Below are 18,528 nucleotides of genomic sequence, written 5' to 3'. Positions count from 1 at the left end.
GACGTGGTCCCTGCCTGGGTCAAGCGTCTAAGGAGCCAGGTGCTACAACAGAACCAAGACCCAGCTTCCCAGCCATTTGGGGAATGTACAGAGTTGGCACCAGAGCAGCCATCAGGAAATGATACTGCTGGGAGTCCAGCTTCCCAGATTCCATGTGGTTCGAAGGGGGCACCCCAGCACGAGACCCTAGGATGTGGGCAGGAAAAAGGACAAGAGGACGGAGACATTCCAGGAGACACCATGAAAATGTCAAGTGGGCGAGTAGTTCACAAACCAGAGAGATACGGACACTAGTCATCAGAGGGAGACTTCAAAGTTAAACGTTGATTGGTTAAGGCATAATTTTGAGTTGATGCTGGGATGTGAGCTAATGCTAATTTCAGTTTTATTGTTCTATACATGTTTTGTTTGAGTCACCAGTACTGAAGGGACTCAGTACTCCAGGAGGGGGGTAGTGTAAGGCAGATCACAGCAGCTAAGTTTGACCCTCCCCTGTTCTGTGCGTTATCCATTATAGCGTTTGGATTGGTTAGCAGGAGCAGCATTCATATGCATGAGTTAGCAAGGTTCCCTCACGGAAGTAGTTTTGTAGTTTTTCTAGCTGGATGAAAAACGGTGCATGGACAGCTCAGCTTGCGCTCAGACTTGGTCTCTTTCCCTCACGCTCTCTGCTCTCAAAACTTCTGCTCTTGGATATTTTTCCTCTCTCTTGGGTTGCTGAAAGTGCTGTCTGTCAAACCTTCTCCAGCCAATAGAATACGAGATAATTCGAGCAAGTCATCCTCACCTTGTTTTACTTAACAAAGTGACTTCACACTCTCAGCCCAGATTTTTTTTTCACATAAACATTTTAGTAGTGACTAATTATTATTTTATGTTTTGTATAAACAGTGCCTCATTAATAAAACAAATAAATTGTTTCTAATAGTTTTCTACATTGTGCAGTGTAATAAGCCAAGAAAACCCAACATTTTTGTCAGAGGGGACGGGGCTATTTTCAAAACTCAACATATCTGGACCACAAAGGCTCATGGGAGATGCAGATTCAGCTGAAATTTAACCTGTTTTTCATTGCTGTGCTATAAATGTGAGTTTTATGTTTTAATTCCTGTGTTATTGTAACAATTAGACATTGTTATAAAGTTCTGCCCTCTTTGAATTTTAAACTTGGCACCATGAATGACAAGAACAGCACAGGAAAAGAAACCCACCACCAGAGACCAACTTTGTACATGGTGTAATGTGTTAAAAGAAAAAAAAAAAAAAAAAAATATATATATATATATATATATATATATATATATATATATATATATATATATATATAATTACTGAATCAACCCAAAACTATTTTTGTATTTGCAGTACTGCTGATTGCGGTTCTGGATTATAAGTTGATGTGAATCAGCATCCACAGGTTAATGGTATACGGAAGTCAAAAGTCAATGATGGAACTAAGCAGCGTGTAAAAATCTAATATAAGAATTAGTTCAAACTACTAGAGGCTTTAAAGAAATTTAGATAAGTGAACTAATGGGTTTTAAACTCTAATGGTTGGCCATGTTGATACAACAGCATTTGTAGAACCTAGAATGGTTTAGGCAACGGGTTTCCACGAACCTTTCTAGTAAGCTCAACTAATCCAGGATCAGAGTGTAGGTAAATTAACTTCTTTATATATATTTATTTTTTTATTTAATCAATATAATCTGGTGAGCTAGATATTGGCAGCCTGCAGGCTGCCAGTTGCCACACACTGCTTTATATGCTTGGTGAAAGTCAAAGCTTACTAGAAAGTTCAAAGCTCAAAAGGGGGAATTGTAAATAAATTTATTGTTATGCTCATTAAGGAATAACTTAAGTGTGCTACTTATTTTCATTTATATTCTTACTCTGTTAATCATATTAAATATATCTTATATTATATATCTTAACAGTGTGCTCAAGCAACAATGAGACTCTTCATATGGGGAGAGTGAGAAGAACATGTAGGGGCTGATTAATTGTGTCTGCTGGTAAAACAACATGTGGAATGTTACACTTAAAGGAAATGTCTAAGTTAACCGGAGTCCAGAGGAAATCTGCTGGTCTGTGTTTTGTCTTCTTCTCCCTGTTTTTTAGGACACAAGCGGATGGGGGTCACGAGGAAGGCTGTAGAGATCTGCATGTGGTCGACCTGTGACTGCAGCTGACCCTGCAACTGCAGCATTAGTCAGCAAAAATTGTGTATAGCCAGACCTATATATAAAGGATTCCAGAATCAGTTAGAGGGAGTTCTGACTGTAACAGCAGCAGGCTCCGTATTGTATTAGTCCAGGGGACAGATAATATGAATCCAGAATTCTGTATTTGCACATTTCTCATTCATTCATTCATTCATTCATTCATTCATTCATTCATTCATTCATTCATTTTCTGAACCGCTTAGTCCATTAAGGGCCGCAGGTAAGCTGGAGTCTATCCCAGCATTAATAGGTGAGAGGCCGGGTACACCTTGGACAAGTCACCAATCCACCACAGACAGACAGACAGACAGACAGACAGACAACTTTATTTATCCCCGAAGGGAAATTGCGTTGTTACAGTAGTCCAGTAATAACATAAAAAAATCCACAGTGGAATAAATTAGAGAAAAAAAAAAATACGAATACAAGAGTGAATTGACAGATAAAGTGCAGTGGCAAGATGAGTAATAATGAAAATAGCTATCAGATATTGATATGTAAATATGACTATGTAAATAAAGGAAGTGCAAGATAATACAGAATGTTGAATGATGTGCAAAGGATACAAATATTATATAATTGTATATCAGAGCGACAACTATAGGTTGCAGTAAGTACAATGGTTGACTTAGTCCAGTTGTGTGATCGTGTCTCTGGCAGAGGTAGATGAGTTATGGAGTCTTATTGCAGCAGGAAGGAACGATCTCCTGTACCGTTCCTTAGAGCAGCGGGGTTGGATCAGTCTGCTGCTAAAACTGCTCTTTAGCTTGTCCAATGTGTTATGGAGGGGGTGGGAGGGGTTGTCCCTGATTGCCAGCAGTTTTGCCAGCATTCTCTCCTCCACCACCTCCTCCAGGGTGACAAGTTTAGAGCCGACAGCAGACTCTGCCTTTCTGATCAGTTTCCTCAGTCTGTTGGCGTCCTTTGCCTTGATGCCCGCACCCCAGGACACTACAGCAAAGAAGATGGCGCTCGCCACCACAGACTGATAAAACATCTGCAGCATCTTATTGCAGACGTGAAAGGACCTGAGCCTCCTTAAGAAGTAAAGCCGGCTCTGCCCCTTCTTGTAAATGGCGTCTGTGTTGGTGGACCAGTCCAGCTTATTGTTAAGTGTGACGCCTAAATATTTGTATGAGTCCACTGAGTCCACATCTGTCCCATTGATGCAGACAGGAGAGGGCAGAGGCTTTTTCCTCCTAAAGTCCACCACCATCTCTCTCGTCTTCGCCACGTTCAGTAGTAGATGGTTCTCCCCACACCACCTCACAAAGCGGTCCACCAGGTCCCTGTACTCCGCCTCCCTCCCCCCCTCCACACATCCCACAATGGCCGTGTCATCAGAGAATTTCTGCAGATGACACGATTCAGTGCAGTACTTAAAGTCTGATGTGTATGTGGTGAAGAGGAAGGGAGACAGCACAGTTCCCTGGGGGGCCCCAATGTTACTGATCAGACGATCAGACACACAGCTCTGTAACCTCACAAACTGCGGTCTGCCCGTCAGATAGTCGTCTACCCAGGCGACGAGGGGAGCACTCACCCACATGTCCAGCAGTTTGGCCTTCAGCAGTCCAGGCTGAATGGTGTTAAAGGCGCTGGAGAAGTCGAAGAACATGATGCGGACTGATGTGTCAGGTCTATCCAGGGAGGAGTAGGCCCTCTGCAGCAAGTAGATGATTGCATCATCAACCCCAACATGGGGCTGATATGCAAACTGGAGGGGGTCTTGTGATTGGCTCACCAGTGGCCTGAGGTGCGCCAGAACCAGTCTCTCCATGATCTTCATGATGTGAGAGGTCAGTGCTACTGGCCTGTAGTCCTCCAGTGCAGTAGGACGTCCTTTTTTGGGCACTGGGACCAGGCACGATGTTTTCCAGAGCACTGGCACTCTCTGAAGGCGTAGGCTCATGTTGAAGAGGTGCTGGAGAACTCCACAGAGCTGACCGGAACATGCTTTCAGCACATAAGGGCTGAGTCCGTCCGGTCCAGCTGCTTTCCTCTGTCTGAGTCTCTCCAGTTCTCTCTTCACCTGGCTGGATGTGATGTGGAGTCCAGACTGGGGGGTAGGGGGTATAGCAGGTTCTGAGGTGGATGTAAGCAGTGGGCTGGGTGGTGGAGGTGACAACAGAGGTGCTAAGAGGTGTCTGCAGCCGGAGGTGGGGAAGAGCTGTGGGGGCTGTGAGGAAGTCCTGGGGGCAGGAGATGAGAACGGGTCCCAGTAGGTGGTGGTGTTGGTGTTGGTGGGGGTGGGGGGAGGTGGGGAGTTGTTGTATTGAGATTGAGATGCAGAAGAGGGCCTGCCAGTGGAGGAGGGGTTGGAGTTGAACCTATTGAAAAACATGTTCAACTCGTTGGCACGTAGCTTGTCCCCCTCGGCTGCACCCCCACCTCTCCTCTGAAAGCCTGTGATCTCTCTCATCCCCCTCCAGACGTCCCTGGTGTTGTTGTCCCCCAGTTTGCGCTCAAGTTTTCTCCTGTAGTTGTCCCTGCTCTCCCTTATGCTGTGTTTTAGTTCCCTTTGTACACGCTTGAGTTCAGCAAGATCCCCCGATCTAAAGGCTCTCTTCTTCTCATTAAGAAGGATCTTCAGGTTGCTGGTAACCCACAGTTTGTTGTTAGGGTGGCAGCGAACCTCTTTTGTGGGGATGGTGTTTTCAATGCAGAAACCAATGTAATCAGAGACACAGTCCGTCAGGCCATCGATGTCCTCACCATGTGGCTCATACAGTGCATCCCAGTCCGTGGCCTCCAGCGCTCCACGCAGTGTTTCCATGGCCTCAGGAGACCATTTCCTCACTGTCCTCACTGTGACTGGGTGCTGTTGAACAACAGGCTTATATGATGGTGAGAGCAGGACTAGGTTGTGGTCTGACCTGCCCAATGGTGGCAGTGCAGTGGAGCTGTATGCATCCTCAACATTTGCATACAGCAGATCCAAAGTCTTATTTTCACGGGTGGTGCATGTAACAAACTGGTGGAAGGTTGGTAGAGTGGATGAGAGAGACACATGGTTAAAATCACCTGTGATGACGATGAAGGCCCCAGGTTGTTTAATCTGTAGTCCCGCAGTTACAGAGTGGATGACGTCACACGCTGCTTCTGCATTACCAGACGGTGGAATATAAACAGTTATGGCGATAACACTGGTAAATTCCCTCGGCAAATAATATGGGCGAAGTCCGACGGCGACAAGCTCGATGTCCGGGATGCAGAGCTGCTCTTTAATGGAGACATGACCGGGGTGACACCATCTGTTGTTTACGAACACGGCCAGGCCTCCTCCTTTCTTTTTGCCGGTCGCGGTGTTGTCTCTGTCGGCTCGGACTGTCTGGAAGCCGGGGATGGTGATGTTAAAGTCCGGTATCTGGTCGTGCAGCCACGTCTCTGTGAAACACATAATACTGGACTCTCGGTACTCCCTCTGTGTCCTGACGAGCGCTTCCAGTTCATCCACTTTATTTGCCAGTGATCTAACGTTACCAGTGATGACTGCAGGGATGTAGGGCTTAAACTTTCTTTTTTTAATCCTCCGTTTAAGCCCCGCTCTGCAGCCTCGCCGTCTCCTCTTAAGCTCCTCGGGTATGTAGGGCTTCTCTCCAGCCGAGAGAGCCGGGTGTCCCAGGGCCATCAGCTGGTCGCGCGTGTAAATAATGCCGGTGGAGATGTAACAGGCATAGCTCCCAGTGATCCGGAGAGATCCAAGTGCAATTAAAAAGAGTAGAAAATGTGCAATCCGTATGAAAAGCATCTCACTGTTGTGCGTGGTGATGATGCGCAGAACAGTGTAAAAATAAAGAATTAAAACGCACGAAGAACGCAATAAAAAACAATAAACTAACACAACTGCTGGAACTACTGCAACAGGCTGCCACTAGGACGGCGCCATCTTACATTTACACAGGGCCAACACATTTCTCATATCAGTTGTAATTAATAAAATAGTTAACTGAGAGAAGTAGTCTGTCATATTTTGATCCATCAAAGAACGCACAGGAGAAGAACCTAAAGAGAAAGGTATAAAGAAATTTGTGTGGAACAGTAGCTGATTAATTAGGAAAGTGGGACGCTAGTACCTGCCTATTTTAATAATGTGGGAAGGAGTACCTGTTCTTTATTACTTTTATTGCATTTTTTAGGTTTTCTCCAACACAGCTCATAATAAATGGTCAGGTGAAGCAAATGTCCCCATCCATTGACTCTGGTGCAGACACAGAGTTTCTAGATATTGGTCTTGCTCAATCCCTCAAGATTCCGAGCCAACCCACATCTAAAACAGTTAAAGTTCTGGCCCTCAATGGCCATGTGTTACACCAGATCACTCACGAAACGGTTCTGGTGGAATTGGTTGTATGACCAAATTTCATTTCTGCTTATTCATTCTCCAGAAGTACCGGTCATCCTGGGTGCTCCTTGGTTAAAGAACCACAATCCCCACTTCGACTGGATTGGTCCCTGGTTGGTCTCCCGGCTGTTTGTCTACCTGTCTCCATACTGCCACCACACCACGAATGAGTTCCGGGACTGGTTCAACGGCTTATCCCAGTCTGGCAGAGGTTCCTCTGGAGTATCATGACCTCAGAGAGGTTTTCAATAAGCATCGAGCCTCCTCCCTTCCTCCTCATTGACCCTACAACTGCACCATTGACCTCTTGCCAGGAACGTTTCCTCCTAGGGGTCGTTTGTACTCTTTGTCCAGTCCTGAGAATCAAGCGATGAAAGCTTACATTAATGACTCCCTCAAAGCCAGTATCATTCGGCCTTCCTCGTCTCCTGCTGGAGCGGGCTTCTTCTTTGTGGAGAAGGACGAGTCGCTCCGACCTTGTATTGATTTTAGGGGACTTAATGACATAATGGTAAAGAACCGTTACCCTCTTCCCCTCATGAACACGGCTTTTGATCAGATACAAGGAGCCATATTCTTCACAAAGTTGGATCTCCGAAATGCCTACCATCTCGTCTGTATTAAGGAGGGCGATGAGTGGAAGACAGCATTCAACGCTCCAATGGGACATTATGAGTATAGGGTCATGCCATTTGGATTGTTGAATGCACCAGCAGTATTCCAGGCGCTGGTGAACGACATGCTCAGGGACATGGTTGGTGAGTTCGTCTTCGTCTACTTGGATGACATCTTGGTCTTTTCAAAAGACATATCATCACATAAGGAACATGTTTGTGCAGTGCTTCTCCAACTCCTGCAAAATAAACTGTATGTCAAAACTGCGAAATGTGAGTTTCACAGACGGACGACTACTTTTCTTGGACATATTATCACTCCTGAGGGCATGTCCATGGATCCTAACAAAGTCACAGATTGGCCTGTTCCCCTGAACCGCAAGCAGCTGCAGTGGTTCTTGTGGTTTACTAATTTCTACAGACAATTCATCTGGTCCTACAGCTCCATCACGTCACCTTTACATGCCCTCACGTCTCCAAATGCAAGTTGGTCTGGTCGAACCAGGCAGGCAGGGCTTTCACGCTTTTGAAAAGACTGTTTACCTCTGCACCTGTGCTTTTCTCCCCAGATCCGTCACGGCAATTCATTGTTGAGGTCGACACCTCCAACGAGTGGGGGCGGTCCTTAGCCAGAGATATGTCGACAACAAGATTCATCCACGTGCCTTTTTCTCCAGGAGCATGTCAGCGGCAGAACGGATTATGGCAACCGTGAATTGTTGGCAGTGAAATTGGCACTCGAGGAGTGGAGGCACTAGTTGGAGGGGGCTACTGAACCCTTCATCGTCTGGACGAACCACAAAAATCTGGAGTATTTGAGAACTGCAAAGAGACTTAATCCCAGTCAATCCCAGTGGGACTTGTTTTTCAGCCAGTTTAACTTTGCTTTGTCTTACAGGCCTGGGAATAAAAATGTCAAACCGAATGCTCTCTCTAGACTCCATGACCCCCCCCAGATTGTGAACAGTCTGTGGACCAGACAGACTTCATCCTCTCACCTTCCATGCGGTTGGCAGCCACCAGGATTGAGATTGAGCATAAAGTTATTGATTCCCATCAACACCCCGTGCCTGCTTTCTGTCCCAAGGGCCAGCTCTTTGTTCCAGGTCACCTGGTGTCTGAGGTACTGTCCTTTTGCCATAGTTCCCATCTGCACTGTCACCCATGGGGTGAGTGAAACCTTATCCGTGGTCCAGAAGCGTTTCTGGTGGAGGACCCTTGTCAAAGATGTTAAAGAGTTTGTTCTCTTGTGTTGACACTGCTGTCAGGCCAAATCATTTCGTCGTCCACCTATGGGTCTGTTGCGACCCCTTCCAATATGGCGTTATTTTTGTGCCACATTCTTGAGCATACATTCTGAGAGCTGACAAATATGTTTTGGAAGCACATCAGTTACATTTTGAGCAAAACGTATTTTTGCTGAAAGAAAGATCCAATCTAAACAAACAAAAATTAATTCAGTGCACACAAAATGCAGACTCGCCACGATTTAAAAAAAAAAAAAAAAAAAAGATTCTCAGTTTCATTCATCTGCTCTCTCGGTATTCTCTCCTCTGCGTGCTAACACATGCCTGCGTGCTTGCTCGCAGTGCAGCACTGCTGCTCTCAGTTCTGTCAACACGCTCGCTCAATTCGCTGCAGCACCAGAAATGTGCCACAATTCCAACCAATCACAAGCCTCGAAGCAAGTCATCCTGATTGGCTGGTTTGCAGCTTTCCAACAACACTGTAAAAGGTGGATTCCGGTGCCGCTGGTGGCATCTTAAGTCAAGAGGAGTTAGTATTACGTTTTTGGTTAGTTTTATATTTTTCATATTATTACATTTCTCTACATCATACGGAAGACCTCCTGGTGATTTACCCTCGTGTTGACTAACACAGTCCTGTTTACTAGTACCTGACATACAGGGAAACTGGTCCTTGATGTTGTCAGACCACTTGTTGCAGGACATGTGTGAAGCAAATCAGCAACAAGAAAACTTCACATCACAGCCACATGTAAGTAGTAGTTCATTTAGCTTGGTCTAGTTTTTTGTATTTGTTTTTGTGATAGTAAGATTAGCATATTTTCTCCTGTCAGCGAGCTTGTCGGCTAGCTAGCATCTTTTTCACCACCTAATTCAGTGAAGTAACAAACGTAGCTTAGATTGCCATAACAGTTTTTCAGCCATGCTTACGACAAAAGTTGAGACTGATGCTTTTCTCTGGAATCATAACAGTTTGTAAAAATCTTAGTTATTACAAATATTAAAAAAATAGGTTTGAATAGCTAAAGTAATGCTATTTAAGGAAAGGTTTTCACAACAGCCTCTTGTCTTGGATTTTTAGTTTATTCTCAGAATTACTGTGGTTTTCTGCCAGGCTGATCTACAGTCTCTCTTTGGCTAAATTGAGCTCCATTGTAAGGCAAGGCAGTTTATTTATATACCACATTTCATGTACAGGACAATTCAAAGTGTACTTATACTTTTCCTAGGTGATGCTGCGACATCAAATGATGGAGAGACTTCTCAACAAACTGGAATCTGCTCTGAACCAGCAGCCACTTAATTTGGATTACTTGGAATTCCTGACACGCCATGAACTTATTTTGTTTGAGTCATTTTCTGAGCAGATAGGCAGTGTGTCAGAGATTACAGAAGCAATCCAGCATCTCCATCTTTTGGTCCAGGCTGACATAAATGCCAGCAGCATATACATTGTGGAACATGAAACAGAAGTCGGTCCGGGTCCTGGTCACCCAAAAATCATAATAGAGAAAGAAAAATTACAAAGTTTGTTGGACACACATTTGCCAGTTTCCTGCATTGCTAAATGTCTTGGTGTTTCAAGAAGGACTGTTTACAGGAGGATGCAAGAATTTGACTTATCTGTGAGGGGATCATACAGCACAATGACAGACCAAGAGCTTGACAATGTCATATCAGCCATCAAAGGTCAAATGCCAAATGCTGGTTACCGAATGGTTCGAGGGCATTTGGTCTCCATGGGTCTCCGTGTTCAGTGGTTGAGAACGATGGCTTCAATGCATCAAACTGATGCCATTGGTATATTCTCACGGATAACACAACTTGGGTGTGTGGTACGAAGAAGTTACTCTGTGCGAGGCCCTCTCTCTCTTGTTCATATTAACACGAACCACAAACTAATAAGGTAAGTTAGTTTGCTTATTTAGATTTCCAGCTCAGCTGAAAGATTAGAGGAAGGTCATACTTAAATAACTCATCAAGACACTGAAAATAATGATTTGAACAATTATTTTTTAGTTTTTACATGTCCATGAAATATTAGTGACTGTTTTTGGCAATGCAGTGTATCAATGCTGATATGAAAAATCTTGTGTCAGGCCACATAGATTTTAAAATACATATACTTGTGTGTTCAAAAGAAGCGTCTTCTAAAGAGAAAGATTTATGGTATTAAGCTAACGGCACCTCATGAAAAGATTATCTTTGTAAATTTGTTTTTTAATTGTCTTGAACAGATACAACATTCTTGTCTTTGATGGAATGGACGGCTATTCAAGAAAGGTAATTTTTTGCTGTCAAATTTACAAGTTTGATAATTTCATGTGTTTGGGCATCACAATTGAGATCTTAATTATTTATTTAAAATGCTAAATTCAGCATGTGGACTTTGGTGATTAAACACAATTGTTCTGAACAGCTTTGACTGAAGGATAAAAAAAACACACTGATCATTTAATGCAAAAATCATTCCAGCATTAGCTGAAAGCGGACTGAAAATTGTTCATCTTGTTTTACTACAGATCTTGTACTTGGATGCTGCAAATAACAACAGAGCAAAAACTGCATTTACATATTTCTTGCGATTGGTCCAGCTTCATGGCTTACCATCAAGGTATTTTACCCTGAGTCAAAGTTAGATAATAGCAACAAGTTGTGATTCATTTGTTAAAAAGCCAAAAGTTATACCAATCTGTTGTCATTAGGGTAAGGGCAGATCATGGTGTTGAAAACGTTGACATTGAACAATTCATGTTTGCAACACGAGGAACAGGGAGAGCTTCATCTCAGGAAAGAGTGTACATAATCAGAGGTTAGTCTCTTTTTGGAAAATTAAATTGCATTTACTAAAAGTAAGCCAGTAGTCTGGTTGTTTCTGTAAAAAAATTATAATTCAGAAATTACTTAATTGTGCTTCATTTCAGAGTAGAGCGACTCTGGCGTGATGTTTGGGTTGCTGTCACGAGCAAGTACCATGACATTCTTCACTCACTGGAGGAGGATGGTCTGCTTGATATTTCTGATACTATTCATCTCTTTGGTGTCCACTACATCTTTGTTCCTCGGCTCCATGCAGATCTTGAGATCTTTACTGCAGGGTGGAATAATCACCCTCTGCGGACAGAAGAAGGTCTCACTCCTGAGTTCATGAGCTAGTTAAGGAATGAATTATTTTTTAACATCGCTTTTCCCTGTCTGTAGTTCACAATGCTTGTGGGGAATGTGTGCAATACATTTCTTAAAAGAAGAAAAATACACCCACACAATCACTACCCCTATTAATGTGGGAAGTTACTAGTTATTTGAAATCATATATTTACATAGTGAGGCCAAAAAATGTGTCAACAATTTTGTTTTTTTGCCAAAGGTAAACACAGCTATCAAGTAATTTAAACACAATGACCAAGGACCAGGTCCTAACCAAGTTTAATATTCTTTTGAAGGACCTCCAAGGTCCTGGCATTGACTGGGAAAGTGGTGTACTGTGTGAAGTTTCCCACGGCGCAGTTGTGATCCCTGAACTTGAGTGTCCACTGCATGAGGAAGCTCTGGAAGAACTTCAAAGAAACATCAATCCTCTGGAGCGCTCTCAGACACATGGCCGTGACTTGTACATACGATTCCTACATCTGATGTCAAACTAACAATGACATTTAAATATTAACTTAAAATCAACACATTGGCTGAGAAAAAAAAATCTAAAATGGACTTTACAAAATACTCTTTTGATGACCTAAACCCATAAAAGAATGGTACTGTACATTGTTAGGTTTCAGTAGGATGTTCTACTAACAGGAACAACTGATGTAAATCAACTTTGTGACGTTGCCCATGGAAACATCAACACGATAGTTTGTATTTTTACAGGTACTACGAAGTAATAAAAACAAACTTGTACACTTCTGAAACAGGTGCAATCAATATGAAACCTAAAATACATCAAAACTGTTTTTTTTCCTTTGGGCAGTTTGATTATTATTACAGTTTAAACTAAAATCCCAACAAAGATGGGGGTCAAAATTAATATTTTTTTTCACTTGATACACTCAAGAGAATAAAGTAAGGAAACTTCAAATTGCTGGAAAAAAATGTAAAATAAAGTGCTAACAAATAACTCTTTTCTTTTGTCTTTTTAAAACAGCTTTGAACATATTCCAACAGCAGCTGTTTAGAAAAAGCCTTAATTAATTTTTCATCAAAACCTTGTTTGTAACTAAACTCTGGAATCATCCACCATATCTAACTGCTTCACTCATGAGTTTTCTAAAGTCATCGTACCTGTTTAAATGTTGTACTAGAAAAGTGACAGTATGAGTGCATGCACTCACAACTGGGTAACAGATGATGTGATCTCCAAGTCACTGTTGGCATTGATGGTCAAAGTTACGTGTTATTTTGAAATGTCTCTTTTCATCTGGCAGTATGGGAATGTGGGACTGCCCCGTCATCCACTGGAGCACATGATGGACTTTAAAGGAATCCACCTCCTCACCTGCTGATTCTCCTTCACCACCTGTAATGTGTAAAATATTAAATAAAAATATCAAAACTTTTTTTTTATTAAAAACTCCTTAATATCCAAGGTTTTGTTCTCTGTATATAAAACAATTTAACCATCAAATGTTACTCGAGCACCTCGCCTTGTACCTGCTGGGATAGGTTCCAGCCCCCTGCAACCCTAAATTGGAATAAGTGGATATCGACAATGGATTTATGGATGAAATGTGTAGTAACATTGTACCTCTGATGTCAAGCTCCTGCAAGTAATCTTGCAAAAAGTTTATGATCTTCCTCTCTGTCCTCTCCTTTGATGTTCCCTTCTCACTGAATTGACTTGTCTGTGCTGTCCATCACAATTATAATAAAAGTGTTCTTCATTATACAAAATAACTGTCAACATTTTATGTACAAATATACATACATATAAAAATCTAACAAAATAAGATGGCACAAACCGCAACATTTCTTGCTGTACTGTTACATTTCTGGTGTCATGCTGTCCCAACACTGCTGAACTTGACGAAGCATTTGAAGCCATGGTGTTGAGTAACAGAGATACTAGGTTTCTGGCCGCGGACTCCACCGCACCATGATCCTAAATCAGTCAAGCAGGTACAGAATCAATTTAAAAAAGCTAGAATTAATAATAAATAAATAAAACATGCTATGACCAATCACAACTACCACCAAGTTAGCTAGAAGTTCTCAAAGTATTTCTATTCTATTATGCTAACATGTTAGCTATCAAAAGTTCTGGTATGGAAATTTAATCAAATATACAAACGTTTGTTACTTCACTGAATTAGGTGGTGAAAAAGATGCTAGCTAGCCTACAAGCTCGCTGACAGGAGAAAATATGCTAATCTTACTATCACAAAAACAAATACAAAAAACTAGACCAAGCTAAATGAACTACTACTTACATGTGGCTGTGATGTGAAGTTTTCTTGTTGCTGATTTGCTTCACACATGTCCTGCAACAAGTGGTCTGGCAACATCAAGGACCAGTTTCCCTGTATGTCAGGTACTAGTAAACAGGACTGTGTTAGTCAACACGAGGGTAAATCACCAGGAGGTCTTCCGTATGATGTAGAGAAATGTAATAATATGAAAAATATAAAACTAACCAAAAACGTAATACTAACTCCTCTTGACTTAAGATGCCACCAGCGGCACCGGAATCCACCTTTTACAGTGTTGTTGGAAAGCTGCAAACCAGCCAATCAGGATGACTTGCTTCGAGGCTTGTGATTGGTTGGAATTGTGGCACATTTCTGGTGCTGCAGCGAATTGAGCGAGCGTGTTGACAGAACTGAGAGCAGCAGTGCTGCACTGCGAGCAAGCACGCAGGCATGTGTTAGCACGCAGAGGAGAGAATACCGAGAGAGCAGATAAATGAAACTGAGAATTTTTTTTTTTTTTTTTTTTTTAAATCGTGGCGAGTCTGCATATTGTGTGCACTGAATTAATTTTTGTTTGTTCAGATTGGATCTTTCTTTCAGCAAAAATACGTTTTGCTCAAAATGTAACTGATGTGCTTCCAAAACATATTTGTCTGCACTCAGAATGGCCCTCTGTACGCTCAAGAATGTGGTACAATAATAACACCATTTTCCAATTCCCAATCAACCCTGGTCTCATGTTTCAATGGACTTTGTTACTGGCCTTCCCTGTCTGACAATCACTGTCATACTCACCATTGTAGATTGTTTCTCTAAGATGACACACCTGGTTCCTTCTCTTCCCAAGCTGCCCACATCGAAGGAACTCGGCGTAATCCTGTCCAGAGAAATCTTTCGTCTCCATGGCCTACCTGTCAACATCGTCTCTGATTGGGGTCCCCAGTTCGTCTCCAGATTCTGAAAAGAATTCTGCACCCTCCTGCGAATACAAGTGGACCTCACCTCAGGCTTCAATCCTCAGATGGATGGACAGACTTGGAGAGACTCAACCAAGGGGTGGAGATGAAGCTCCGCATATTCTGTGAGCAGGATCCATCAATGTGGTCACAAAACTTGCCATGGCTGGAGTATGCCATTAACTCCCTTCCTTCCAGTGCTACCAGACTATTTCCATTCTATGTTGTTTATGGTTACCAACAACTAGTGTTTCACATTCAGGAAAGGATCGCTGGGGTTCCCTTGGCCATGCTTCTGCCCATCACTGCCAACAGGTATGGTGACGGGCCCGCTGTCTTCTGCCGTGTATTCCAGGGCCGCTAATAGGCGCTGGATTCCCGCTCCCGATCACCGTGTTTGACAAAAGGTGTGGTTATTCATAAAGGATTTCCCTCTTCATTTGGAGAACTGTAAGCTTGCTCCCCATTTTATCGGTCCCATTCCTATTGCCAGAGTTATTAATCCTGTAGCTGTGCATCTTAGTCTGCCCAGGACTCTCAAGATCCATCCCACATCCAATGTCTCCAGGATCAAGCCCGTGAATTCTTCTCCTCTGGCTCCTGCCTCCAGACCCCCCATCCCGCCCGGTTCATTGCTGGTGGTTCGGTCTACTCTGTGCAGTGTATCCTCCGCTCCCGGTGCCGGGGTGTGTAGTACCTCATTGACTGGGAGGATTACGGGCCGGAAGAGCACTCTTGAATTCCCTCCCAGTTCTTGGTGGATCGTACCTTGGTCTGGGATTTCCATCGCTCTCCTCCTGCCAGGCCTGGTGGTCCTTTGGGTGCCAGGCGTTGAGGGGGAGGTCCTGTCATGCTTGCTGCTCTGCAGTGATCACTGACTGCAGGAACCCCCACTTCCTCATCAAGCTCATCTGTTCCACCTGCCCTCAATACTCACTCTGTGACTCGCACTCTGCAGAACAGATTCCATCCACTGCTCATCAAAAACTAATCCTAGTTCCCTCTCCCAACTTTCTTTTGTATTAGTGGTTAAATAACCTTCATATGACTGAATTGAGCCATAAACATTTTAAAGACTTTCGTAAAGGACTGAGTTGCAAAAATTCACTCCGTGGCTGCTTTGGTCAGAGACGAGGGAAGTTGCAAAACAAGGATTTTGCACAATTCCTCACCTAAAAGTATTTAAAGATGAGAAAGTGAAAGATTGAATTCAGTAGCCAAATCAGTGAAAGAGCGGAAGACCCTATCCCTAGAAATCCTTTAAACATTTCTGATCTCTGTCCAGCCATGAGGAGAAAATAGGGTCAGTAAATGTAGGTTCAAACAAAAGGTTTTTAATAACGGTGTTAGGGTCATGGGTGCAGTAAATTTGAACTGTTTCCTAAACTGAAACCGTATCTTAAGAGTAGCTATTACCACTGGGTTGCAATCAAGGCCACAAAGGTTTGTGATAAATGGACCAGTTGATAAGGAAGAAAGAGCTACTGAGGAACACGACTGAGCCTCCAGTTGACACCAAGGTATATCAAGTAACTTGAACCAGAATGCAATTCTAGTTATGTCTTGACTGTATTAATTCTCCCAATCAAAGAGAGAGGGAGAGAACTCAACTTATGAAAGCCTACCTGGAGCTCAGCTAGGAGGTGGGAGAAATTTACTGAAAAAGAGATTTAAAGGATCTGGTTATGTTAACCCCCAGATATCCAAACCCAGCAGGGATCTATTTAAAGGAATGTCAGATTGGGCAAGCTGCATTGCTAATTTATTAACAGGGTAACATTCACTCTTAGCCACATTGACTTTATATCCTGAAAATAGACCAAATCTATGCAGGAATAAAACAATGGCAGGACATGCTCTAGGCATATAACAATAATCTGAACTCCACAGGAGTCCTAGTAATACCATTAAAACTGGGATAGGATCTCAAATAGATAGACAGGGGCTCTATTGCAAGCGCAAACAAGAAAAGAAATCGGGGGCAGCCCTGTCTACAGCCTCTGCTTCAAGAAAAGTATTCAGATTGAGAGCTGTTAGTGGTAATATTGGCACACGAGGACATATAAAAAAGACGTGTCCACCATATAAAACTTTCAAACAATCCAAATTTGACTAAGACTGCAAATAAATAACTACATTCAACGCGATTGAATGCTTTTCGGCGTCAATTGATATCACTACTTCAGGCATAGCTGACATTGCTTTTAAATAAATTACATTAAACAAGGTACGAACATTATAATAGAGCTGACGCCCCTAAATAAAGCCAGTCTGTTCCCTGTAAATAATTGTAGGGAAAGCCTTTTCAAGCCAGTGGGCTAAGGGCTTTGCAAGAATCTTTGTATCCACATTCATTAAAGAGATTGGTCTATAGGAGGTACAAATGTTAGGATCCCTGTCCTTCTTTAGAAGAACATTTATAGAGGCTCATCTCAATGAAGGAGGGAGAGAGCCAAGCGATAGAGATTAGATATAAACAGAAAAGAGTAATGGAACAAGTTTAAAGTGAAATCCTTTAAAAAATTCAACCAGAAACCTGTCAGGTCCCAGGGCGTTATTATTTTGCATAATTTTTAAGGCCGAATTCAGTTCTGAAATAGTCAGTGCAGAATTTATTGATTAATCAATTCTGTACTTTTAGAGGGAAACTGAAATTCCTCCAAAAAACGTATGCATGTCTGATAGATCTGATGGAAGTTCAAACTTATACAGGGACTCATTATAAGATGATAAAACAGAATTTATAATATCTGGGTGCTCTTGCAACGCTCCCGATCCATCCTTAATGCAAGGTATGAAATGGGAAGCTTAACCTTAACCCCCGTCGCCTCCTCCATTGTCGGTATTAGTATGATCCTTCCTTTGAGTTTATGGTGATTAATAAAGTATCGTTAACCTGCCTCTGTCTCTGTGGAGTCCATGCGTAACAGGTAGGAAATTACAAAGAATCCATTGATACCATATATGTCATAATTGATCAGAGGGAAAGGACTAAAATATTGATACAAGGTGGAACTGGTTTTTATCGCAAGGCAGCAACAACTTGGATGAATTTCTGATAGTAATCAATCTGTTGTCCCCAAATAAGTCCTGCCGCCTAGACAACTGCTGCTGATATCAGCTCAAACTCTGTTGTAGTGCAGGTGCTGCTCATTCCTCTTCTCTAAGGAATTAATAGGAAGCTGCCCCTCAACTGGAATTCTTTTCTAACTTAAATCCATATGAATGTATACATTTGATTAGATTATAAATTCTCTATTTGTATGTTTTACTTTTGTTTGACAACAGACCAAAAAGGACGATTTTTTTCACAGTCTATTACATTATTATTATTATTATTATTATTATTATTATTATTATTATTATTATTTCAGTATCAGTAGCAGTGGATTGGAAGCAACAGTAACAGTCAGGTTAGCAAAGAGAAGCAGATGGAACATAACACTCTTCCTTTCATAAGGATATGAAAAACACAGGTCTTCATAATAAAAAATATAATCTGAGTAATGTAGAGCCCTATATCTAATAATGCCCCTGCGTATGCAGGCATAACTTATTGATCGCGAAAGTCTTTTTTCACATTCAACAGATAGAGCCTGAATAACCTCAGCTCTCAGGAATGTGGCTGATATTTATTACTGCATAGCTGAACTAAACAGAAAACCTTAGTTTTAAGATTCCAGGAACACCTGCTGTTTAAACATCAACACAAAAAATTCAGTCTAGCAGCAGGCAGACA

This window comes from Melanotaenia boesemani, chromosome 13 (genome assembly GCF_017639745.1).
Source record: "Melanotaenia boesemani isolate fMelBoe1 chromosome 13, fMelBoe1.pri, whole genome shotgun sequence".
In the NCBI taxonomy this organism is placed as follows: Eukaryota; Metazoa; Chordata; class Actinopteri; order Atheriniformes; family Melanotaeniidae; genus Melanotaenia; species Melanotaenia boesemani.
Note: the sequence above shows the minus strand (reverse complement) of the source record.